Raw genomic sequence first — 9,865 nt, forward strand, 5'->3', positions numbered from 1 at the left:
TAGGTGCAACTTGGACGGGGTTTGTCTGTCTGGCCACTGGGCAATAGTTCAGCTTAATTTCTCCTCCTTGCTCCTCATCCGTTTTGATGCTCTTATCTAGTGGTCGACCGATATTGGTTTTTTTGACAGCCGATGCCAATATCTTGGAAAGCAGGGTGGCCGATATAAAGCTGATAGCATTTTATTTATTTTATTTAATATTTAAGAAATTTAAAATCATTTGAATATGGATAAAAAAAATAAATGTGTAAAATAAACATGCTTATACTTTACATGACAAAGTATTTTTAGCAAATAAACAAATATTTAATAAAAATATAATTAAAAAGGAAGTAAACACTGTAACCAACAGGGCACTCAGTATTCTGGGAAGTTTGTGTGCATTGTGTGCTTTCAAATAAAGCCAAGGTAACACTCATTCTACTTACAGCACACAGTGAAAATCACATGAATATGACATAGGGCAAAAGCATGAAGCGCAGCATAATTTAAAATCACGAGTTTAAAGTTTGAAGCTGAACTCTCCTCCTGTCCGTATTCAATTCGCACGGACCGACCGTCATGCAGAGTACACGCGATCGTGCAGGATACAAATGCACACTTCATAAGATCTCACAGCTGGATTCGACTAAGTTTGCAAGGTTTTTGAAATTAGATGTTAATTAGTCATTCAAAGATTTGTTTAAATTATATACAGTAAATTAGGGATGTTCATTTCGGTTATTTTTCCTAACTGACAACAGATGCTCGTTAACCGATTATTAACTGTTAACTGACAAGATTAGACAAAATTAGAATTGAATTGAATTAAATTAGAAAGGATAAGTGTCTGTGACCCATTAAAAATACTAACGTTTGTTTCCTGGGGATTCATTTTGCATGCGCAAAAAGTAGCAAACAACAGAACATAAGGAGTCACATGGTCTTCATATCACATCACGCACCTGCAGCGCTTCTGCGAGTTGAGAAAAACGTAATAAAGCTAGGCTCTCTATATATATATATATATATACAGTGGGTACGGAAAGTATTCAGACCCCCTTAAATTTTTCACTCTTTGTTATATTGCAGCCATTTGCTAAAATCATTCAAGTTAATTTTTTTTCCTCATTAATGTACACACAGCACCCCATATTGACAGAAAAACACAGAATTGTTGACATTTTTGCAGATTTATTAAAAAAGAAAAACTGAAATATCACATGGTCCTAAGTATTCAGACCCTTTGCTGTGACACTCATATATTTAACTCAGGTGCTGTCCATTTCTTCTGATCATCCTTGAGATGGTTCTACACCTTCATTTGAGTCCAGCTGTGTTTGATTATACTGATTGGACTTGATTAGGAAAGCCACACACCTGTCTATATAAGACCTTACAGCTCACAGTGCATGTCAGAGCAAATGAGAATCATGAGGTCAAAGGAACTGCCTGAAGAGCTCAGAGACAGAATTGTGGCAAGGCACAGATCTGGCCAAGGTTACAAAAAAAATCTGTGCCGTTAAGTGTTATCACCGTACCGCCGTGATGTTATGCAAAACATTTTGTTTTACGTGGATATTGGAATAAGAGTGAAGTAGGCTACATAATAAATAATAATTTGCCACTCAAATACATCGCGAATACGGAAACATTTGATTTTGTGTCGAATGAGAGACCCAACGTTGGTTTCAGTTTCGTTTTGACTATACGCAACTTATGTTTTTTTCTCTATAAAAAACTTTTTTTTTTTAAATGCGTAGTGTATTTTAACCATGCAGCAAACCTTTTTAAATATTTTGATAAATTACTGAAAAAAAGTAATAAAGTATTGAAGTGAAAAATGACAGATTTTGTATTGTCATGTGGACATTTGCATCTGATTATAAATGATTGGTTTATAGGGCTGTGTATCACCAGCAAAGTCACGATACGATACGTATCACGATACAGATGCCACGATACGATGCATAGCACGATACATGACTGCACTAAATTTCACCTCAGCAGAATTGAGAAAAACAGCTGTTTATTAAATTTTTAACTATTGGCAGAGCAGGCAGTTGACCTCTGCATTATGAAGGGCCTCTATAACTGTACCACAGTACAACGCCTTTCTATTACTAACAATATAAAAGCAATCATTATAATACTTCTTTGTATACATTTTAATTCCTTTGTTTAACAGTTCTATTTGATTATTAGACAGACTTCTGTCCGTGGACAGAACTGTTAACGACGACAGCGAACAAGAGGGAGAATGTGAGCACTGTGTGTTCAGGCGCTGCCGTTCTCAGCGCCGTCAAAATAAAAGTCACGAACGCATCGGCCAAACAGAAAAACTTAGCGCCGATGCGATATTTGAAAAATGTCAAATATCGGCCGATATATCGGTCAACCACTAATTCAAGCTCAATATAATCTGATAAAAACATCACAATAATCTACAAGTAATCCACACGACTGCAGTCCATCAATTAACATCTTGTGAAGTGAAAATGTGTTTGTAAGAAATACATTTCTTATATTTTTAATGTCAATCATTGCTTCTCAGGAATTTACCTATCCATAATCCATAACAACACTCCAGGGAAAAAGCTTCTCTCACATCAAAATTCACCAAAATTTTGTTTGACTTTTTTCATATGTAAACAGTGCTTGATCTGTGCATATTTATCTCCTGATTCAGACCAGATGACCTTTTCACTGGAGAAACCAATGTTATGGATGGAGGACTCGTATTTTACCCGTATTTTACTTAGTTAAAAAAAACATCTTGATGAATTTATTACAAACTATTATAACAACTGCGATAATTTTTTCAGCTGTTTGGAATCTCATTACGATGGCACCCATTCACATGGTGAGCGAGTGATGTAATGCTGAATTTCTTCAAATGTGTTTTGATGAAGAAACAAACTCATCTACATCGTGAATGACTGAAAGGTAAGTAAATTTTCATGTTTGAGTTGACTATACCTTTAAAGTAGGGCTGGGAGATTTTCCCTATTTTATCGATTAATTCAAATTTATTGTTTTGCCAAGATTTTATTTTTTAGAAATCGAGGAATCGCTAACCAAGTGTTAGAATGAAGACACTTTGACAATATGCCGGCGATAACAGTAAAGAGAAACGAATGATCCAACTGCATGTTGGAATGTCACACAGAATGCGCTTTTGTGTTGACAAAGATGCGACGTGGGCAGTGGAATAGGTAAAACATGCAAGAAGATGGGAGTGAACTTCTTTTAACTTGAGCGCAGTGTTTATAGAAAGCCGTTTCATGCATGAGACACTGCAAGAGACGCGAGCGCAACAGTCAAACACATCCATGTTTACACAGAAAAAACAATGGAAAAGCAGCGCAATCTAATAAAAAACCTGTAAAGAACTACTACTGTATGTCTGATATTTCATGTTTGCATCATGGTGACAGGCTGAAAGCTGCTGTTGTTTTTACAGAACATTTATAGTTAATGACAGTCTACTGGTGTTATACCTTCAGTCATTTTGAATTTGAATTACCATGACTTTTGAAATTTTTTAAAAGCATTTTCCTCGTATTATTTCTGAACACATAATATGTATAAGACAAGTTTGTACAATATGTACTTGTAGTTTATGCATCTTTTGATATTTAACAAGTGATTTGTTTAACATTTACATCATGTTGACAACTTCATGTGTGCTGCACTTAGAATAGAATTTTATTTCTTTCTTTAACTAGAGGGTTAATAAAGAAAAAGTAACTTGAATCATGTTGTAGTTACATTTTCAAGTTGACTAGTTAAAAATCGTAAAAAATCGAGAATCGGTCAAACATTCTGGAAAAATCGAGATTTAAATTTTTTGCAAAATCGCCCAGCCCTACTTTAAAGCATACCCTGTTATGTTAACGACTACTTTATTGATTAAGAGTTGAAAGCTAAATTCACCTTGAGAATGACAATGCACTGAAATTGTGTCCATCTTAAAACATGCAATATTTATGATTATAGTTTGCTGCAGGGAAAAAAGGTTCTCCCATCACAGCTGCCAGGGATCAAAACATCACACTCAGTCAGATTTTATAATACTTAATCCATGGCAGCATATCAACTAGGCTACATCATGCAGAACACACCCACACAAACCATGCAACAAACACACAAAACCTGAAATAAACCAGCATTTCCATGCATTATATATAAAAAAGCATCCAGACCTCAAAAATATCTTGTATCCTCTTGTCACATATCCTACCACTTACGTTCAGTTCAGGTAAGTGCTATGATGTTTCTTAAGATGATGATGAGTGCATGAGTATGCAGAAAACAAAACCTCTCTCTGACTGCATTTTTCTAACCATCTCCTCTGCCTCTCGCTGCAGTGCAGACAAAAGCATCAGCGCTGCAGTGACGGGCCTGTGTGGGGCGACAGCCAAGGTAGAGCCCAGCCCATGCGTCTCTCTTTTCCAGAGAATAAGGAGAAAAACACTTCACAGTTTTTTCCCTTCCTACATTGACAATTTTCATTTTATTTTCTCATTGCTACTACACAGCAAATCAGGGCAGAGACACACACAAACTCACATATTTTACCTTCAGTTTGGGTTTAAGAAACTTGGACATGGTAACAGGTGTCTCGAGGGTGGCTACAATGCGTAATGTAAAACAACATTATTGGTTAAAACATTGAGATAGGTTAATAAAAATAGAACTGGGACAAATGCACATAAACTAGGGCTGCATGATTAATAGTATTTTAATCATGATTTCTGCTCCTCTCAATTAATCAATCATGATCATCTGCAATATTGGCCAGCTGGATATATTTCCTAAAAATGTTACCGATCTCCACTTGCGAAATTCTTCTCAAATGGAAGTGGCATACAGCCAGTCTGTGTTCCTTTAAGTGGCCAAAGTGCCATTTGATGCAAACCTACAAATGACGAACTGTATTAAATCCAAACATGGATCTCTTGACCACATTGTTTGTGAATGTGGTTGCAGAATAAACGCAGTTATGCAACCTCTGTGCTACAATACAAAGACTTTGATGTTTTAAATGTCATAACATAATTTGGATTTATTAAAATTAATATTAGGAATATCACCATTTCAGCTTTTGAAATATTTTTAAGGTTTTACCAGTTCATAATGTAGTCAGTGTGTTAATGTACTGTACATATGATAAATATAATCATTCAGAAAAAAATGATAAAAGTCCTGTGTATACATTAACATTCTCTGGAATTTTTTGCAATAATTCTGATCAAATGTAAAAACAACAACAACAACAACAAAAATCTCAAATAAGGACAGTCATGATTAAAAATCACACTTATAATTTTTGAGCAAAATAATTGTGATTATCAGTTCAACCATTATCGTGCAGCCCTAATATAAACCATTTAATACAATCAAGGCCTGGTTAAATTCAGGCCTTTTTGAGCCAAGGTAGAGCATGCAGTATTATATCAGCTCATGCAATAGCACAACACAGACCACAGGAAAGAGACCATCTGATACATGTCAAAGTGACAGAATAGACGTGAATGCAAAATAAGGGTGTCCCTTAGAGCCTGGTAAATAAAGTAGACCACTTCAGGTTTGTGTTACACCAGGATGCAATGTGAAACCAGTAGGGCTGGGTAAAAATTATCGATATCTCGTTTTTAATCGATTCTCATTTTTACAAAACGATATCGATTCTTAAATCCAAAGAATCGATTAGTCTAGCCTGTTTTCAGTTAATGGATGGAACATTGAAGCACACCTTCCATCCAATAAATCGCAATAAGCATTGTACGTTGATACTTTTAATAGGAAACAAAGTCTCAGATTTCAATTTATGTCCATTGTATTGCAGTATTCAAACAATAAATGCAGTTTTGGCGCCGTTTAATGTGGAGTAACAGATCGCTGTAGCGCCTCAGTTTAACAGACGTGAACTGATCATCTCCTCCACATTAATACCAGTTTCAGCACAAAATAAACATGACTAAACATCCGAAGGTAAGTGAGGTAAGTTAAAAGAAAGAGTACAACTTTACAATCCGTATTTTAACCTTCAATATTATAATGTAGAACCAACTGACTCTCATGTATATTTTACAGCATTGAAAATTTGAAAAAAAAAAGAAGAAAATTTGGCATGTAGACTACTGTACCTGATATATATACAAAATAATCTATATTGAATCTAATCTAATCGAATTGGTAATCGAATCGAATCGCAAGCTTGTGAATGAGAATCAAATCGAATCGTGAAATTTGTGTCAAAACCCAGCCCTAGAAACCAGAACAGACAATGGCACAACACACAGCCTTTGGCCTGTTTTCTATCAGCCGTACAAGGCATCATCCTAAGGCAACAGTAACCGGTCTCTGAATAATATCTGCGTCATTATGGACACAGGGCTGCTATGAATTCAATAATCAATTGTTTTTTTTTTTCAGTGGCACCATAATGACTAGAGGTCGACCGATATATCGGTAGGCCGATATATCGGGCCGATATTTGTCATTTTTTAATATATCGGCATCGGCCGATATCCGTGTTTAGTAGCGCCGATTTAAAGTCAGGCACGTCCGCGGGCAGCCCCATGTTATTGGTGCGGTGGAAAGTGCTGCTGCCGCATGTGAAGGACCCCAAGCCAAAACTTTTGGAAGATTCAACAACAGTCCTGGGAGATAAAGGTAAGGCTTAAATTCTGATATTTCAAAGTCCTATGGCCATATATTTACTATATATTACTAGTAAACTATGAAGTGTTGCTTCACTTAGTGAAAGAAAAAACGAATAGCATAGAACCGTCGGGAACTGGCATAATGCTACAGCTGGTTAAAGGTTCGCTTACTTGCAGTTAACTTTAAGGACTGTAGTCGAAAACTATCAGCAGCTTGCTTGCTAACATATTAGCCCCAATGTTATAAGTTCTGTTTTATTTTTCCTGTATCGGAGTCGGAGAATTTCACTCTGTGATGACCTGCACCAACTAATTTCAACATCAGGATTGGTGCAACAGCTTGAAACAAGAAGATTTCTAAAATATGGTAGATTTAAGCAACTACTTGCCTTATTTATATGCAAAAAACTAACTGCAAAACTAAACAAAGTATGGGACCCTGACACTTGGGAGGGGTCAACAAAAATAGTTACACAGCTGCACAAAGGCAACATGTCCCAAAGGAAACCCCCACCCTCCCTTACGACGACCCTGCATGTTATGAGTTTCGTTATAAGACAGAAGACCACACCCTTTGAAAGATTCTCAACAATTTCAGAATGCATGCCATCAGCCTTTGAGGAAACAGGATGAGGAGAACAATGAACATCGATGTATTTGTTTCCGAAACACACTAGACTGTCTACACTGTTGTACAGAGACCAACAAAAGTGTAAAATTCCAGACGCTGATATGACAGGCAGTGCAAGGTTATTTCATAATGCGCAATAGCACAGAGGCACCAGAATTGAAAATAGGCCTCAAGTGCTGATTAAGGGCAACTAAAAATGTAACTGGAAAAGTCATATTATTAGATATATAGCTTTTATGTCTCATAGAGATTAGTTTCTGTGTCTGATTTTAAGAACATTACATTTTATGTAACATTCAGAACATTTTAACTACTGGTTTATTGCTTTTTAGCACAAATAATACATCATTTAAAATGTTAATTTAAAAAAATTATGAATATAAATACATCATGTATGACTACTGGTGTTATTTATGCCATTGAAATTACGCAAAATTATTTTGCAATCTAAATGGTTGCACATTTATTTTCATCTCTGGTGCCAATTACTAATAATTATCCAGAACTAAATTTATTTAAAAAATGTATTGTATTTGTTTGAGCAAGTAATTTATTCCTTTATTTTCCTATTATTACATTTATTTATTATTTTTGCAAGCTTTGTCTTTCATTTATTATCAGCAGGTCTGATTTTAATATCAAACCAATTATCTGTCTGTCAATTATAATGAATAAGGGGCCCAGTATGAATATTGCAGTTTATAAGCAATGCATGCTAATGTCTGAACACAAAAACATTCATCTTTTTGACTTCAGGAGCTTTTTTATTTGCTCAGCAGGGCTGTTGGCATGTCAGCAGTTGGCGTGCATATTAAGTCACTGCTTCACTATAAAAGTCTATGGCTTCAAAAAGCAATGGTGCAAAGCGTTAAAATCTTGCAGGCATTTTCAGAGGCAGATTTTTTTTTTTCTTTGCATACACTTTGCATAAGCCAGAACTTAAGACAGTGCAGTACAGAATATAATATAGTGACAACATAACACACTATCCATTACTCCATAACTCCATCCACACAGTTTAGCCAGATAAGTGCAATTTAATTATTAATAAAATAATTATGACCTGCCTTCAAAGAGTTTATACAGCATATATTTTATTTTAATAACAGTCCAAACATTGTTATACCAGAGGTTTTCCAACATTCACACATTTTATAGGAATAAACCATTATCTAACCAAAACTTAAAGCTATGGTTATGCATGTTTATAATAAACACTGTAGCGTTACATTTAAGAAGACCATCAGGAAACAATAAAAGCCAAGCAAAAGCCCAGGCCTCATTTCAGAGCATTAATCCAATGATATAGCCTGAATGCATATGTCTAATTCACATTAAGCCAATTAAAATACACAAATTGTGTATTCTGAATCGATAGAACAAGGCACACTGTTGAAACGAATGTCTTTGTTTGGAAGAGCATTTGGAATTGGAGGTTGCTGGTTTATCTGCAAGTACTGATGCCTTCCCTATAAACCTAATTAATATAATTAAGTTAGGTTTTAATTTAATAATTTAAAATGTCCCTATGCAGTCACATATATTTAAATGAATCCTGCACACTGTCCTGTATCCGCGCATGTTTAATTTATAATCTAGCCGTGAATATAGGTTAGCTCTCTGATTTAAATTAATCCTGCACTGTCCTGTATCCGCGCATGTTTAATTTATAATCTAGCCGTGAATATAGGTTAGCTCTCTGCAGCTAACTACTCCATTGGGCAGGGCAATGAAAAGCTTGTCTGAAAAACGTATATAATTCATGATATTGGCATAACAATGTAATAACAGTACATTTATAGTAAAATGAGAGAGGCGTGCTGTTCTGTATATCATTAAACAGATGAAAACGGTCGTTGAAACGCCCAGCACGGCCCTCAGCATAGCAAACGCGGCATAAACCCAAGCATTCCTTTAGTTTTGCACCAAAACGTCCAGGTATTGTGCTTTCTTTGTAAAAATACAGAACTGTACAACTGAAATGTTGTATAATATCCTACCTTGCCGAAGGATTTGCTCTGTTTTTCTGGGGCTGGGTGGCGACCTCAACGAATGAAATAGCAGCGTAGCGCGAGCGATCGAATGGAACGCGCTGCGCGTAGTGCGCGAGACAGTGACATCATTCACTGCAGCAACGAGCCGAACGCTGACGGAAAATGCCGAAGCTGTCTAGTGCGCCCCATAGTGCTTTGAACTTCTGTGTTCTACATAAAACAAAATAAATATATGTAATATATTTATTTATATTTCTGTATATAACAAATAAATGCTGGCTCATTTGATTTAGCAATTTGCTGCTGAACGTCAATTTTGGATAGTTGATCAATTTAATTTGGTGAATTTCCTGACTGTAATGAATTTAATTGATTCTGTGTCTATTTGTTAAATTCCTGGCAGTACTCCTGGTCTGGAAAACACTGCCATAATAAATATGGCTGGCATTCTAGGATTTCTGCTGTATCACAGTGTCTTGGCACATCCAGGTGAAATTTGCAAGAATGCCTATAGACCAGTGGTTCCCAACCTTTTTCAACTCGCAGCCCACACAACCAAACACATATGTTTCCGAGGCCCACTGCAAAAA

At 35.9% G+C, this 9,865-nt stretch overlaps 1 protein-coding gene across 1 annotated transcript in view; it reads right to left on the reverse strand.

Annotated features, from left to right (window-relative positions):
- The window catches only part of LOC107662607 (spectrin alpha chain, non-erythrocytic 1-like), a 41,601-nt gene extending 32,221 nt beyond the window's left edge, over window positions 1-9,380 (reverse strand). Inside the window, exon 1 of the mRNA XM_016452691.1 lies at window positions 9,282-9,380. The gene's annotated coding sequence lies outside the window, so the exon portion shown is untranslated. The remainder of the gene's footprint in view (window positions 1-9,281) is intronic.
- Between the last annotated feature and the right edge of the window lie 485 nt (window positions 9,381-9,865).

This window comes from Sinocyclocheilus anshuiensis, unplaced genomic scaffold, assembly GCF_001515605.1.
Source record: "Sinocyclocheilus anshuiensis isolate Anshui unplaced genomic scaffold, SAMN03320099.WGS_v1.1 scaffold457, whole genome shotgun sequence".
Lineage (NCBI taxonomy): Eukaryota > Metazoa > Chordata > Actinopteri > Cypriniformes > Cyprinidae > Sinocyclocheilus > Sinocyclocheilus anshuiensis.